Consider the following 17334-nt stretch of genomic DNA (forward strand, 5'->3'; position numbering starts at 1 on the left):
TATATATATATATATATATATATATATATCATTTATATACATATCTATTTATTGTATTTATCTTATATATTATTGTTATTATTATTTTTTTATCTGTTTTTTATCTATTCATTTATCTAGACCTCTGTATTTATTCATATATTGATTTGTATATATATTCACCTAATATGTTTTACTAATTTAAGTACCTTATTACCGTATGAAGTTCTCGTCAATCGATGTTGGCATGCATTTTTCTTTTGAAAATGTTACTTTTGTAGCATTATTATATTTTGTATTTCTGTGCATTGTATTTTCCAATTTGCACCACATGCGTGTGCTTATTGCCAATGTACAGATGCAATTTCCAAATAAATTGATTTGATTTGATTGAAAGAAAGAAATTCTAAATCTCAGCTTAAGTAGCTGGCAAGTGATGTTAAAAACTTGTGGTATAAATTATGCAATACCTAAAGACATGTCCTAATGGAGTTAATCTATACAGTTAAATATACAAAGGTGTTAGCTTCATTAAATGTTGTTTAAATAACCAATCGACTGTGTTCTTCTAATTTACTTCACAATACATTTTATTATGGTTCATTAAATCCAATTGTATACACATCAATGGATTTGTTTCTATTTCGACTTAAAATAATAATGTTCACTTAGTCATAGCATACTATTTATCCAAAATATTACTTCAAAAAAGAAAACAAATAATAATACTACAATAATAATTACAAGTATACTATGAATATTAGAAACAAAACAGGGAATTCAGCCTTAAAGTACAAAGTAATTAGTGCTTTTCTTCTATCATATGATTTACCAAATTATTTATTATGCAATTGATAAATATGTTGTAACAGGAAAATCAATGGGGACGCAAACTTGGTAAATAGTTCAATTGCTAAAGCATGATTAAATGCTTAGCAAATTTTGGTTTTGAATAATGCTGATTTGACAATTTTTTTAAAAAAGAACATTTACCATAATTTTCAGACAAAATTAAATTAGCGTTAAAAGGTTTAAACTCTTCCGTGTATTCTACCGACATCACAACATGTGAGTCCAAGTCTTTTCCCTTTAATACTATGACATTCTTAATGGTGATTATTTATAAAAAATTAAAAAAAATAATAAACATGATATTAATAATAATGATATATAAATTACCTATCCAGCAAATCATCATGCCTGCTATCACCAAACAATATTTTAATGTATGAACTAAAAAAGAATAATCTTTTATATATCTTTTATAAACTACATTTTAACTATTATATTTAACACTTGTTTTACATTTCCATATTCTTCTATATAAATGGTTATTAGTAAATAATAATTTTGATCGGCTCTGTCTTTCATAATCACAATTTTATTTAATATATTAACTATTACATTTATCATTTGTTTAAATTACCTATTTCTTTTATCTGAATGTTTATTATTAAATAATAATTTTATTGAATTCTGTCTTTACTGTAGTTATTATGAATAATTTTATAGTGCTCTCTTTTTCGGTGGGAGCAGGAGGTGGGGGAGAGATGTTATCAATGCTGTAGCCAGGATTTTCAAACAGTGTGGACTCACTTTATGCATAAATTCGAATAACGTGGACCCATTTTCTTAAAAGTTGACAGATTTTATGCTAAAATATGAAAAATCCAGACACATTTTCTAAAAAAATTAACAATTTCAGGCTAAATATGAGAAATCTGAACTGATTTTGCATAAAATTGCATAATTTGGGCCCATTTTTAAAAATGTGGACCCATTCTTTGTGGACCTATTAGAAAAATTGTGTGGGATTGTTCCAATAGCTGGCTATGGCATTGGGTGTTATAATACACAGTAAGGAAAATTCTAATAAACGTAATATTTTTTTAAAATGATTTATTATGCTCTTTCCTTCAAGAAATGTTATGCCACATAAATATTATTTTTATAGACTTATAATGGCAATTGGTGGGTTTTATTTTATTGATGGAGGTTTTTCTTTTCACAGTGCGGTTTATGTTTATTCTGTTCAATAGATATGCAATACAATATAAAAAGATGTGTCCTCATGGAAAAATCCAATCGAATATAATTATATAGCCACTTGTTCTCATTACAAACTGTAGTCCAGTAGTCAGCAGGTCTTGTATTTGAACCCTGTTGGGGACAATATGTTTTTCTCATAAATATTTTACCACACGAAAAAGAGAATCAAATAACAATATTTGTACATAAGTGATGATTCTATGTTGTTCTTTTGCTTCAGTCATGACATCTTTATATTATGTGCAAATGAATCTTCCACTCTGGCCATCCAGATCTCATTTCAGTTTATCTCATTGTCAGTTATAGAAATTATGCCAATTGGAAGCCAATTACCTCAGTGAATGGGTCTCCTTTTAAGATTGAAACCAACCACAATCCGACACCTTTAGTTCATTCAGTGGTACCTTCAGGGAACTTTGATAGGGGCTGGGGTCATCGAGAGGTCAATTAATAGATTCTCCCATAGAAATATCTTTCGTAGCACATGGTTAGAAAAAGAAAGAGAGGATAGCATGATTAAATTTATTTTGAAGACATTTTTTTTTAAGATGGAAAGAATGAATTACGGCTGGTGCAATTGGAAGCTCAGTAGCCAGGCCCTCGAAGGAGTTGTAACGAGGATGTGTAAATCATAGAGAAGCACATGAGAAAATTCAACCTCAAGGCTATAGTTATAAATCAAAATGGTTTCAAAACAAACAAAATTATGTTTATTATAAACTTAATGGCATCAGGCAAAAATGCAAAAAATATGAGTAGATATTCAGACTTCGATAACATGGTGGTGGTAATAGAACATAAAAATGCACCTAGGTCTCTTTAAAGTGCTAAATAAAAATGTTAAAAAAGATATGTGTTTAATGCATTATTAAGTTAAGTTAATATGATTTGACTCAGAATATTGTTCCTGTATCAATAGTGTGAACTTGGCCTGTTATCACAAACTAAATTCAAAATTCTATAATAGTGTATGTGACAAAATTTAATCCAATGTGGTTTAATTTTGTCAGCATTTGTTAAGTTCTACATTTGACTCACCAATTATTTTAATACATAGTTATATATCTATATCTGTTTGTTGGGGGGCAAGCCACCCACATAACCTCGACTAGTCACGTTTTGCTGTTACTTTGTAATATTTTGCCATTTTTTTTCCTTTGGCATAATGAAATGAATGATTGTCGGATTTCACATTATACTCAACCATTTGAAACACTACTGTGAAAGTATGCTGGTAGAAGACAATATAAGTGAATCGATTTGCTTTAACAAATGTTTAATTCTGCAGTTCTACAGGCAAGAAATGACTAAAGAAAAAAAATGCTAAGAAATTTAGGTCTACTCTTATAGATATGCATAGGCCTAACAAGCAGGACGGAATTTGTTAATATCAACACTCAATAAGATACAGTATACAAAAGACATAAAACCACATACTTCACAAAATAAGTTAGACAATTATTATTATTATTCCTCAATTATGCATTAGTCATTCAACACATTTAAAAATCTTTAAAAAGTTTATTTGGGAAGGGGCTATCACTTTCCACCATTTTTTTTATATCCGAGTAGCCACAGACCATGAGCAAATGGAAATTTTAATGAAGTTATACAATTGTTTCCATTTTAATTACACAGGCAAGTTGCAATTTCAAAAGTATCGCAGTTGCTTAACTAGCCCTTCATGAAAGTATTTCCGCCAGACCATGTTAAAAACAAAAAGAGTTATGAAACAAATTCACAAAGTCAAAACTAATTCTCAATAACACCAAATATTTGTGTTCTCTATATATTATTCCATAAATATTTAAGGTAACAAAAAATAATTTGGTTTTCAAGCAGATTATGACACCACATGACATCATTACTACCACAAAAAATGGTTATATAAATCTACAAATATATAAGTAATAATAAAAGACCACATAGAATAAAAAAGTAGCACTTTGTATCTACCAAAGGCACTATAGAAATACTGATGAATAGATGACTCAAGTACAATTCTATAACATGGCAAGTCATAGAAAGGAATACACCCAATGCTATTATACTGTAGTAAAGTATGTACACGATAAACCGATATCATAATTGTGGAAATGACAAGCCAAACCACTCACTCGTCACAAAAAACAATTTTTAGTTACAAATACAGGGTTAAAGATTAAAATGAGAGCTATTATATAAAATGGTAAAACGAACCATTTAAATCTGACATCCGTATGAAGTTACAAACATTTAAATATACAGCTGATTTCAGGCATTTCTCAGGCAGAAACCATCACCAAATTATTAAAAAGTGTTGTTTCAACATTGAAAATAAGGAAAATAACAGCATATCATGATGTATATATATAAAGGTTAGTTTAGTGCAATAAAATAGATTGAACATGTTAAACTCCTCCTCTTTACATCATTTGTCTCATGTACTGCTGTAATCTTTGGTATAAATTCTACTTTTAAATAAATTAAAGCTTTGAACCCCCTTAGAATGCTTCTTAGAAAACCTAGATTTTGTAGCGCTAGTACCATGTGCGTTACTGCTGGCTTTCCTTCATTGAATTTATCAGAAAATCTACTTACTCTTTCATTTTGTGCATTAATGCTTCTGAAACCATGCTGGTATCTTTTTGGCGTGCTTGCTGAGAGATTAGCTCGGACATGAGAAGAGAACAACGGCCCAAATTCAAACAAAAGTGAAGGCATTGTGAGCCCAATACAAGCTGATAAAAGATCAGTTGAAGAAGAGTGGTTCGGGTACGTCTGGTGTAAAATCTTTGATTGCGATCCACCCAATCACACACGCGTATATTGAATCCCGTGAAACAGAGTTGGCCAAACTCTCTCTCTACAGCTCTGCTGTTTCGACTTTCATAATTTGGAGGCCAATCCAACTAGTGTGACCGACCCAGAATTTCGAGCCTGGCTTGAAATCTCACCAGCGGTGAGTCAAGCCAGGCTTGAGACGCTAGTGTGACCGTAGCCTCAATGATTTTTCGTTTGGGCTATTTTTCAATTTGAAATTTTCCTGATGACAATGTTGTCAGTCCAATCTTTATTTATATATGTAGGCTATGTTTGATGTAGACCATGAGTCTGAAATATAGCTGAAAGTAAATGGTCGGGATAGAATCAAGAATATAATGCTAAGGGTCACAGAAAAAATACTTGTGGCAGATCCTGGGAAGGGAAAGGAATGCTCACCACATTTCCCCTGCCCCAACCCCGCCCAGAAAGCAACCCAAAAAATCTACATCAAATGTGAAATCACTTTATGTACTATATCAAAATGGCTTATAGGGGGGGCGTAACCTTTGGACTTCCACAATCGGTAAGAGAACCCATCCCATTGATTTGCATATCCCCTCACCTACACATCCTGGATCAGTCCCTGAACATAATTTAGCTTCAAATTTCACATTTGGCTACAAATTTTAAAAATTGATTTGAAAAAAGTTTACAAAATTAGCATTTTCTGTTATTTTATATAGTACTTCCAACTCTACTCCAAAATTAATTGTGGCGCCTTCCGAACTAATCCTGGTTTGGCCTTTGCCTGTTATTATATCTTCAACTACAGGAAAGATCTACCTAAATGATGACATTTAATATTTTTAATTGACTACCAATGAAAGAAAACATCCAAGCTTGGAGCATCTACCACTATAATAACAAAACTTTACCATAAAAGCTTTTCAAAATAGGTTTTGTTAGCAAGTGCAGCTATTATTACTTGTAAGACACTTGACTGCGTTTCTATTATAATTTACAAATCAACATGTTAGTTATCGAACTATTTTTCCTTATTTGTTAGAATAATTATGTGATATGTTTCGGTGGTGATCTGCACACCCCCAACTCTTTAATGCTACAGGAAAGTGGGTGGCGTGCATGCTGTGTGTGTTGGTGTGGTGATGTGGTTTACTTGGAAAGAAAAATCAAATTCTCTCAAAAGCAATTGATTTTTATCAAATTGCTATTGCAATCAAACCAGCATTGAAAATGATGTAATTAAATGTACTTAAGATATACACATAAGGCATATCAATTCCATAGAAATCAATTACTTTGGACAGAATCACCACCAAGACACTCAGCATGCATGACACCCACTTTTCCTATATTTAATAATACAAAATAAATTTTTCGTTTTTGACTTGGCTCTGGGGACGCATTGTAGCATCTAAGCGGACACGTAACAGATATAGTACATTGCTAACTCTAATGCAAAGAACCAAATTCATCAAAGGGCGAGTAGAATGGCCGAGCACTTAAGGGAGCCGCAACCTAGCTACAGCCATAATATCGGTGCTGGTTTGAACGGCACCTGTTAGAGGTTATGCACCATTAGGTCCTTTGCTGGAAATAAAAAAAAAAGGGAAACAAGGATTTTTTTGTCGCAAAAAAGGCTATGTTAGAGCTTTATGTTGGCGAAGTCGGTGAAAATTGACCAGAAAATTCCACAGTAATAATCAGTGGGTGGCTAACTGTTCCCGTAAATTTAGCTACCAGTTAGCCTACTCCTGAAATCCATGTAACACAACGACTTTGGAAGTTATGTAGTTTTGTCAGATCATCAATTAAAATTATAATGCAGATCACTTCAAAACATTTTGTATTTCAGTTTCACACTGGACAATGAATGTTCATGTCATCTCTTGTTTTTGTTCAATGTATTGTCCTTGCATTTTGTTCTAAATAGTAAAGGAAGTTCAACAAGGTTTGTATATGTCAGTACAATACAAAAATGATTAAAGTAGCAAATACTAGATTATTTTTTCTTAGACAAATTCATAGCGGTGTCTTGGATTGTAATTTGCTTCAATTTTACATTAGTATTTATTCGTCTAGTTATCGAATACGCGGCTCCTGTTTGGGACATGTGCTTTTAGATTAGAATTCTTTAATCTGTTCAACTTAGAGCAATGAAGACGATTTGTCCCTTTCTCAGTTATGAGAATTCCCTCGCTTTTCTGGGCATCCCAACTCTTGAAGATCGACAAACCCGGCTGTGTAGGCAATATTTTCGAAAATTAAAGAATGAAAATCATAGACTCAATCATTTATTACCAGACTGATGAGTTATATCTTACAAGCTTAGACACAGTACCAAATTTCGTTTACCATTATGTAAAACTAAAAGAGCTAATTCATTTATCACAAATCATGGTGTTTACATGAACTGGTAAATTTTGATTGCACAGCCAGCGATGTTTGTGTTTGACATTTTATTGAATTTCCTTTTTTTAATCTTTTGAGCGATGTTTGTCTGTTCAACTTCAATTTATATTTATTATGAATTGCAATAAAAGTTTTTCTTATTTGTATTCGTATACAGTAAACCTAAGTACATATATCAGTTGCTACTAAACCACAATGATTCCGAGTTACATAAATATATTTTACTGTCAAAAAGAACTTTGACTTTGTCATAAATATGGAGGCAACAAAGCCTATGCTAAGATCTAAAAAATGTTTTGTAAATTCTACTTATTCTGCAATGGAAAAAGTTGCTTTTTTAACCTGGGGAAATCAATAAACTTTATTTATTGACATCTCTGGACAAACATGTTTTTCTTACTCAGAATTTTCTCTTCAAAACAGTTCTGGATAACTTTGATGGTAAGGTAATTATGTAATCCTTTGATCAGTTTGGGAAAATTTAACACAAAATACACTGATAATTTTTGTATTCGAATGGGCCCATAGATTTTTTCCCCCATAAACAGGAAACAACACAGTTACTAAAAATCAAATTTTAGGGATCCAACCATGATAAATTTAATACTATGCTCTTTTGTTCATCCTGGTATCTGATCTCTATAATGTAAACGTTCCTGTAATTTTGAATGTGCATGACATTGGTAAAATAAATAATGGAAAGAAAGTGCAAGTTCCTTGTTTTGACAGCGACATATAACATGTGTCAGACGAAAACTAGCAGGAACTCTCAAGCACAAAATCACTCTCACAATCAGAAATGACCTTGTGAACAAGTTTACAATCATTGCTTTAGTTGGAAAAGTGTATGTGTTCTAGGATATTGTAAGTAAAACAAACTATAATATTTACAAATTAAATTGATGATGTAATTTTGAAGATTTTAGGGTATAGTAAATATTTATATATAGCATAGGGGTAGTACATTAACCTAGAGTATACAAAACAATAATTATATTTAGCATGGACTCACTATTAATCTACAGTATATAAACAATAATTATATTTTATTTAAAGTATACAAACAAAATATACATCTTGAGTTGAACGGTCAAGTGAATTGTGTTCCTTCCAGTGGCGGATCTGGGATTTATATATAGAGGGGGCTCAGGTAGGGACTTTTACAGATGGAGATTCAAACCAAAGATTTGTATGGGTATGGCATGTCTAGATGGTTAGAAAAAAGTAATTTTTCCACCCATTTGAAAATAAATTTGGGAGGGGGAACAGGCCTGCTTTCCCCTTCCCTATGATCCTTAGTGTCTTTAGGCAAGATGCTACATAGGCCTATTTGTCACTATTCGCCACCTCCCCCCTTGGAGTCTAAATAACTGGGAGGACGAGAAGTTACATTGGTCTGTGTGGAATGACATGCACATTAGGAACACTAGGCCACAACCAGTAGAAACCACTGAACTAGGGGTAATTTCAGTATTAATATGCGGTAATATAAACATGATATTGAAAATTAACATAAATTGGAATGTCAAAGTAACAATCTTGCATTTTCAAATAAAAGTACAATTGGCCAAAAATATGACTACGGTATGTTATAACAGTTCTATATACATAACTATTTTATTATTATTACAACAAGCATTAGTTTCAGTCTCACACTTGTATGACCAAACAACAAAATTATTATGAAATAATAATACATAAATTAGGTTTCTCCTCAGATTTCATTTGGAAATCAGAATGATGCTCACAACACATACATAGCTGCATGTCTCATTGTGAGGCCAATACAACACGGACACTCGTTTAAAGCTACAGGATGATTCCATTTCTGAATGCAGAAGAGGAGTCGAAACATGATTTTTGGCTGTGGGTGAAATTAGGCATTAATCCTTGCAAAAATGAAACATTCTGGGACTTTATCATAGTGATTGCCTATAATTGCAGCAGCACATAGCCTAACACTATACTGCCTGCAAAAAAAACAAACAAACAAAAGGGTCAAATCAGTGAAGCATCACAATGAAACTTATCATGTAAAACCTCATCAAATAAAATTTATAATGAAACATTTAGTCTAGTTTATTTTTAAACAATAAACAAATATTTATAATGTGCCGATTCCAATGATCAAAGGCACAGTTTTAAGAAATTACTTTCCTATCTAAGTCAGAATAGTCACTCTCAGTACACTAGAAGTAAATCAAACAACACCTTAATGCAGCAGAAATGGAAGCTGCACAAGACAAGAGAACATTCTTATATGGTGCAACTAATACCGAATCCACACGTACACATGCAACAAGTTTTTATAAGTTCTAGCGAGGATGAATGCCATAATCTCAGTGAAATCCCTTGTGAAATCTCGTAATATCTCGTAACAACATGTAATCTTTACCGATTTTGAGGTGGCCTGCAATAATTTTGATTTGTTACAGTGCATACTCAATGGTTTTTGGGCGAGAAGAATCTCCCCTTGGCGCGATAAATATGGCATCGCGATATTGTTACTTATAACAAGAAAAAATGCATTCTATGCGGACCATAATCAAGTTTTATGAGATTAAAAAAAAAAAAAGACGACAACGGCGGGAAAATGTATTATCTGGACTGCTTGTCGCATATTACAGCAATGTCGGTAAGGTGCAGGAATCAGGCTAGCTACGGGTTCTTGGACGGCCAAGCAAGGCGGTGATATTTCTTCCGATATATTACATGGTTCAAGAATGTACATGTGAAAACAACTGACCTAATCCAGGAGATCATGTGTGTTACATATTTTCAAAACATGTTACATTTTGTGTATCTGTGAATTGGGTATTAGATATTGAACAAGCTTCCAAACAACATTAAATCAAACTTTAATGATATTGAACTGACTAAATTTAAAAAGTTAATCAAAACCTATAATATTTTTATTCACTTCAAATGCAAAGTAATGTTCTCGTGCCTTCATAAAAATTTAATTAGTTCTGTTCTTTGTATTTTCGGGTTTCCCCATTTAATTTAAGTTCATTTGATTTTTATTTCTAATTTGCATTTCTGTTATACTGTATATATTGTTTTGTCTGTTCATGTGATCTGATCCACTTACAGAACCAGTACTATGTCTTTGAAAGTGCAATCACTTTAAAGAAAGAATAAATGAAATGACTGTGATAGTGATTGAAAAAGAAAAATTTAACAAACTGTTAAGTACAGTAACAACAATAACCATGCTTAGTAAAATCCATTAGAACTTAACCTAAAACGATAATTAATTTCCATAAAACTTTAAATACAACTAGTAATTATTATATTTGAAATTCCAAGGTATCCTTTGAAAGTTCAAGGTGTTATTGATTTATATCAGAGACTAATAAGGGCATGTTTAACATATTAAATTCTAATATTTTTTTGGGAAACATTAAAGAAAAAATACTATCTGCAGTGCATGATATTTCACTGAAGGAATGCACTTCATATTCAGCAGGGAAAGGCAAGGTTCTGAAGTTGCAGCCACCTGTTGTGCTGATACATAATTCTCTGTTACTTTCTAATCCCCAGGGGCAAGGGTACCTGTAGGGATCCACCTCAACAGTTCTACACAGAAATCAATATTATCACATTGGGGGACATCTACTATTGTTTGAATTTGGAAAGATGTATGTAAATTTAAAAGAGTGATCAATAAGGCATAGATTAAAATTATCTGTTGATCAAATGATCAAATAATTTAATCTGGTTTCAAAATGTTCTATAAGATCCAGTACAGTAAAATGTTAGTTAGGGCAAAACATCGTTCCAATGATATTTTCCCATTAAAGCAAACTGGCATCGAAATAGCATTTGCAGTACACGCTGCTACTTGGGGATCCGATTCAACAGTGGTCACTAAGAGCAAGCTCGGTAGACTAGAGGTTATGTCACCAGGTTAGTTACCTGTAGGTCATGGGTTCGAATCACTTTGCATATTTTTCACAAGTATTTGGGAACGCACTGTGTATGGTAACATGTCAGTCAGGTAAGGCAACATCATGGAAAAAAATTCTTGAAGAAAAGGTATTTATTTTTGTATACCAAAGATTACCCATTATCTCTTGAGTAGGCTTTATTCCTTAATCTAAATTTTATGAGAGCCACTGACAGTTATCATCTGGGGCAGATGCAGGAGGTGCAGATGATGCAATCACACCCCCCTAAATTGTATTAAGAAGATTTTTTTGTATTGTATTGCTGAAATAAACATGGTACCATTGATATTAAGGTATGAGAGTTCATTTCCGAGAACTTACGGGTCTAACCTCAGCCCCAATCATGGTGGGGTTGAGGTGGTCTGGACTCTCCTGCATCCGCCCCAGATCATGTATTTGTCTATTAAACTTTACATAGCTTTGTTATATTATTCATACTTTGCAATTTTTTATAAAGTTAAATGTTTGTTATTAGCTTTCCATTTTTATATAGTTTCACATATTGAAATAAAAATAAATGTTGAATAAAAAAAACAGTTAATGATTATGATAGTGCCCTTTTTGTGAGGACTAATGAAATCTTAAATTTGAAGATATTGTTATTCATTATTATTTTTTTTATTATTATATTAATTTTCAGAAGGTGACTTGAAAAAAAACAGAGGCCCCCTTCTATTTCACAATAAAAAGCACATACAAATGAAAACACACAATATTAGTACAAAATATAATATCACTACAAATATATGGTATTGGGATTATTAAATGTGGCAAAGACAAGCCAAATCAGTCACTTGTTGTCGCAAATCATGATTCAGAGATAATGGCCAAAACATGCTGGAATGTTAACATTTTTGAAATCTATTTTATTGCACTAAACTAACCTTTATATATATATACACATCATTCTAAGTTGTTGTTTTCCCCAGTTTCAATGTTAAGACAACAATTTTTAACAATTTGGTGATGAAATCGTAAACTTTGAAGGCTTATTTCTCAAATATTGTATTGTTCTTTAATTGCGAAATGTCGGATTTAAATGATTCTTTTACCATTTTATAGCTCTCAGTTTACTGTTTAACCCTGTATTAATAACTAAAAATCCATTGCAGTTTTTAAAAATTTTGACATTTACAATATAACAAAAACACATTGTTTTAACACTCAGCCCGCCAAACTCCGTGTTTCAGGTATATTGACGGAATCCGATAGATAGGGTAATTACCGACATGTACCAACAATTTTAACACTATATTCAGCCTCGACAGTATTTCACTATTTGTTTGTTTACATTGGGCGTAGCGGTATTGATGTACTTTCACGAAATCATGATTATCTCAGCTTCGTTGTGCGAAACTGGGTAAATCTCCAAAAGTAGCTCATTTTCATTTTACTGTTACGGGTCACAGATTGTGATTAGAATAAAGTGTTTGGTACCATTGTAAAGCTAAGATGTGGTTCTTGTAGTATTCATTACATGTCAATCTGATCATACATACGCACTCCCAACAAGCTTCGGAAAAGTGTTAAATTTTCGCTAAAAAGTCTGGCGGTGGCTGATACTATTTTTTCAAACCCCTAGCAACAGAAGCCCTATACTGATCTTTTTTTTTGGTTTTCTTTTTAAGAAAAAAAAAACAAAAAACATGTTTTTCAAGAGTTTCATGCTTTGTTTGGTATGATGTAACGTTTGTTGTGCTTTTACTGTACTACTGCATTGTTCATGTTTACAACATCTTTGAGCATGTTCAAAAGGAAATCTGTCCAATAATAAGATAATAAGTAAATAAGATTATAAAGGGTTTTTAATCTATAGTACGTTTACCCAGAAGCTGTTGGCATTATCTCTTCAAAACACGACCTCTGAAAAACACTCTGTACGCAACTCAAACATTAATTGGCTACTCAAAACAAAGAATAAAAAGAATCTAATTAACAGTGTACAGAATCAATTTGAATTGACGAGGAAGTTAATTAAGTAAGCAAATGAGCTATATAACAAGCCCAGGGCCGAGCAGAAACTTACATTACCACAATTGGTTTTAATCAACATTTTTAACAAGCATATGTCACAAATATCAAAGATTTCTAATATCACATTAAGACCAAAAAATTGTCTAAAAGATTTTAAAAATCTGATTTTTTAGTGTAGGAAACAAATTTGAAGCTAGTTAATTAAGTAATGAACCAATCAACTATCTAATGAGCTCAGGGCACAGTGCAATATTATTACATCATCACAAATAATTGGTATTAACCAATTTTAAAATGAATGGTGACAAGATAAGTAAGTGGATAATTGTACTAATGAAACCAGTGGAAATGGGAGATGATGTGGGGAGGGGGGAGGAGTGGGTGAAGGAGAGGGACCTAGGTGAGGGGGAAACTAGCCCGCAAAAACATTTGTCATAAAACATACATCGTGAGGTAAAAACAAGAAGTCGGAAAACTTTTTTTGACGCATGCGCAACTTCACTCTAAATGTCCACACACACACAAACATCCACACACATGCAAAATGTGATTACAAGAGTCCCTATTGCATTGTATGCATAGGAACTAGAAACATAGTGCTATAGGCAATTCATTCAACATAAGTTTGTGGTTTGGTGCCCAAGGGTCTAGCAGTTACAGTATGACAATTACAGTGTATGGGAAATGTCCTTGGTCTACATCTATTTATTTTTTTTTTGGTTGTCTTTATAGTAGAGATCAGTGGTAAATAAGAGGTAAGGGAGGTAGTGGGTACTTCATTCTCACAAGACAAATTTAAAGTTTCGATGACTCATTGGTAAAGGTACTATAAGCAGGTAAAAAGTTGCGACCTTCTCCACCTGTTGGGAGAATTCCAGTGAGTTGCAATGCTCTGCATACAGGCTACTTTACTATCCTACACGATTGTGATATCTTGGCCTCTCGATATAAAAGAACCATGCTTCCACATATCATTTTAAGTAAACTATAATAAAATTAATCATCTTTCAACATTTCACTCATAATTTACAGAATAAGCAAATAAATCAAATAAAGATTCCCTTATGCAGTGGGTGAGACAAGACCCAAAATTTGTTTTCTCTAGACCACATTTCCGTCAAATTCACTGTCAAAATAATCATGTTGATGTAAACTATTCACCTTTTTTTTACACAAAACTTCCAAAAAGAATTTTTGGAATAAAAAAAAAAGTTGAAGTAAAACAGTCAGTGAGCCTTGATTATTATGGCCATGTCCTTGGTTGCTAACAACTGCCACAGGGCTGTTTGTAAACTTTATGGGGCTACCTGTCAAACTGCGTTTGTTTTTGTTTGAAAGACGCTGACCACAAAATGATGTCACTAACTAGGGTTTAATTAGGGAGTCAAAGAGCAGGACCCCTGAGGCACTAATGTTGTACTGCAGTGCTAGTTTGCTTGCTGGTATGGTTTCTACATGCATTGTGTATAATTCATCATTTTACTGACCTTATTTCACTGTTTAGTAGTCGTATTTTATCAATGGTGGTTGTAGGATATAAGGCCTACAGTATATAAATACGGCAGAAAAGTGTCTTACTAGGAATAAAACGATTTCTGTTTGAGGCCAGGGAACTGTAGCTCTACAGGTCAGAGGGTGGGATGGGGTGAAGGCCCTAGGCACACAGGAACCCTGAGTAAATTGTAGACCATTAAACTGTTCTGAGATGTTTTTTTTTTTTTTTTTTGGAGTTGTGGCTGTTAGGGAAGGGAGCATGAACTGATGGCAACACAAGAAACTGGTTTTTACTAGTAATGTAGCTGCTAAAAAATTTTTATCATTTATGATTTTGCTATTTTACGGTGAAAGACTGACAATAAGGGAAAGAAAGGATGTTAAACAAGGAAGGCCTTTCACCCGGGGACCTAGGAGTTATTCCAGCCAAGTCAAGGGGAAAGATCATCAATTGGTGCCAGGCAATTCAAAGAAGTTACGACATTCATAAGTGGGGGGATGTTTAGAATGACCAGTGATGGTGCCAGCAGGATGCGAGGGAGCATAGAATCCCCCTTCCCAGATTGGGAAAAAACAAATCATTTCATCTGGGAACACTGCTTGTAAAACATGTTTACAGTCAGTGAATCCCTATTCTAAAAATATGCTCTACCAATGTTGGGTTGGGGCTGAGAGCGGGTGTGGAACCTCGTCTCCATCTCGTCTGGAGTCCGCCTGTTGAAAACCTTGGACCCCTCTGTGGGGAAACTTTGGAGCCACCATGAAAATGACATGACGGAAACGCATGTTACTCGTGCTGTTAGTAACATTCCCAAGATGCAAACCCAAGAAAAACATACCAAAGCAAACATAATGTCAATCATTATACTGTACTTTTTTTTTATAGAAAACATTAACAATTGGAAACTTCCCATTAAACCTGTCATTGCCAGTGCCAAGAATCGCATGAAAGCCGGACATCTGAAGGTTGTCTAACGTGACCTTTCATCCGTCATGCTTGACCATAGGTCATTCCCAAGGGAGCACTGAATATCCTCTTTGTCACCTGTTTTTACAATCACGGATAGGCCAAACAAACCTCTTTTTAAAATGATAAAAAATATGGCTTTTTTAAAAACTCACCATTATCTATGGTGCATACTGTATCAATCAAATTTTACTGTTGTTTTTGATTGTAGACTAGACACACACAGCACAATATACAATCCTGTTGTATATTTTCCCAATCTATAACTTACATTGTTTATATCCATAAATGTCTTTAACACTGTATTTCCGGAATTGGAGTTGGGTGCAGTACTCATTATTGCTTTATGATTTGTCTTTATGATTTGTCCAATTAGTTTTCGATCACCAGTCAAACTCATAGACAATTTTGTTCATTTCCTTGCATGCAGAGCATAAGTAAATTTTTATTACATTGCATGTGAAGAATTTATTGTTTATATACAGTAGTACTAACTTTCTATGGCTATATAAAATTTAGAACATAAATCATGATCTGCAATACATTAAATGACATAGAATCTAAATAAATATTAATAATAGTATTTAAAAGACAGATAACATGAAATTAATATATGTATGCCCATAATACCACTGGGACTGGTTATATGCCTTATCCCTAATAATATACCATTTTGGTACTTTCACTTTTATTCAATATTAATTTTATTATGCCTATGCAAAGAGGCAAAGGCTACCCTGCGAATTAGCAGTCCTGCCAAATTGTTAGCACATAATATATTTACAACTGTCATAAATTCCAAATTATTGTTTATTAATGGAAAGGCGTATCACAGGGATACAGAACACATGCCCTCCAGCCAATAGGTCCCTGATAGTTTTACAACCGACCTAAAAAACCAGACACCAGTTACACAATTCTAGGAAAAATTACTCTCTGAAGGTTATTGATATCTGACTGAGGTCCAGGGGGAATCCTACCAGGGGGAGTAAGTTTGATTGACATAACAGCTGCCATCTAATTTTGGGGTACAGGAATTAATGTCAGAAAGATTAAAAGCCAAATGGTGAATATATAAAGTAATAGACTCCAGGGGAAATATAGTCCATTTTAATGTCCCATAATTCAACACAGATGTGAATTTACCTCTTTATTTATATTGCCTGTAGTTACTTAAATCCATGTTCCATGTTAGATAGTTTATTTCCCAATTTTGATCACTAATACTCTATGTAATATTAACCTATCATAAACCCCTCTATTTTTATGTTGCATTCATTTTTATGGAATCAACATATTAGCAAAAAAAAAAATAGTTTTGTGTTGCACAAGCATGACCAAGCAAAAATCTTCTTTGGCAGAAATATATTTAATAATAATAATGGCATTTTGTTAGGCGCACATATCCATATAGCCATTTTTCGTATATTTTTATTTCTTTTTAATTAGTACCTTAACCACAGATTTCAGCCCACTGGTTACCATCACCAAACAAAATGTATCAGGTGAGTATTGTTAGGCATGAACCCAGTTAAGCCTATTTCCAATGGTCTGCAATGACACAACGGAACATTTTCCTGGTCTAGGTGTTAGACACTATGAATTTGAAAAAAAAAATCTCTTCGGAAATGCCAAGCTGCCACCTAATGCCCCAAACCATGATCATAAAAAAACTCAACAATTTTTTTTTCATCTTTGGACATAACGTATTCAGAGTTGATACAAATTTTCTAAATGGCGAGT

This window comes from Anneissia japonica, unplaced genomic scaffold (assembly GCF_011630105.1).
Source record: "Anneissia japonica isolate Jap-2015-1 unplaced genomic scaffold, ASM1163010v1 scaffold287754_len4335492_cov202, whole genome shotgun sequence".
Classification (NCBI taxonomy): domain Eukaryota; kingdom Metazoa; phylum Echinodermata; class Crinoidea; order Comatulida; family Comatulidae; genus Anneissia; species Anneissia japonica.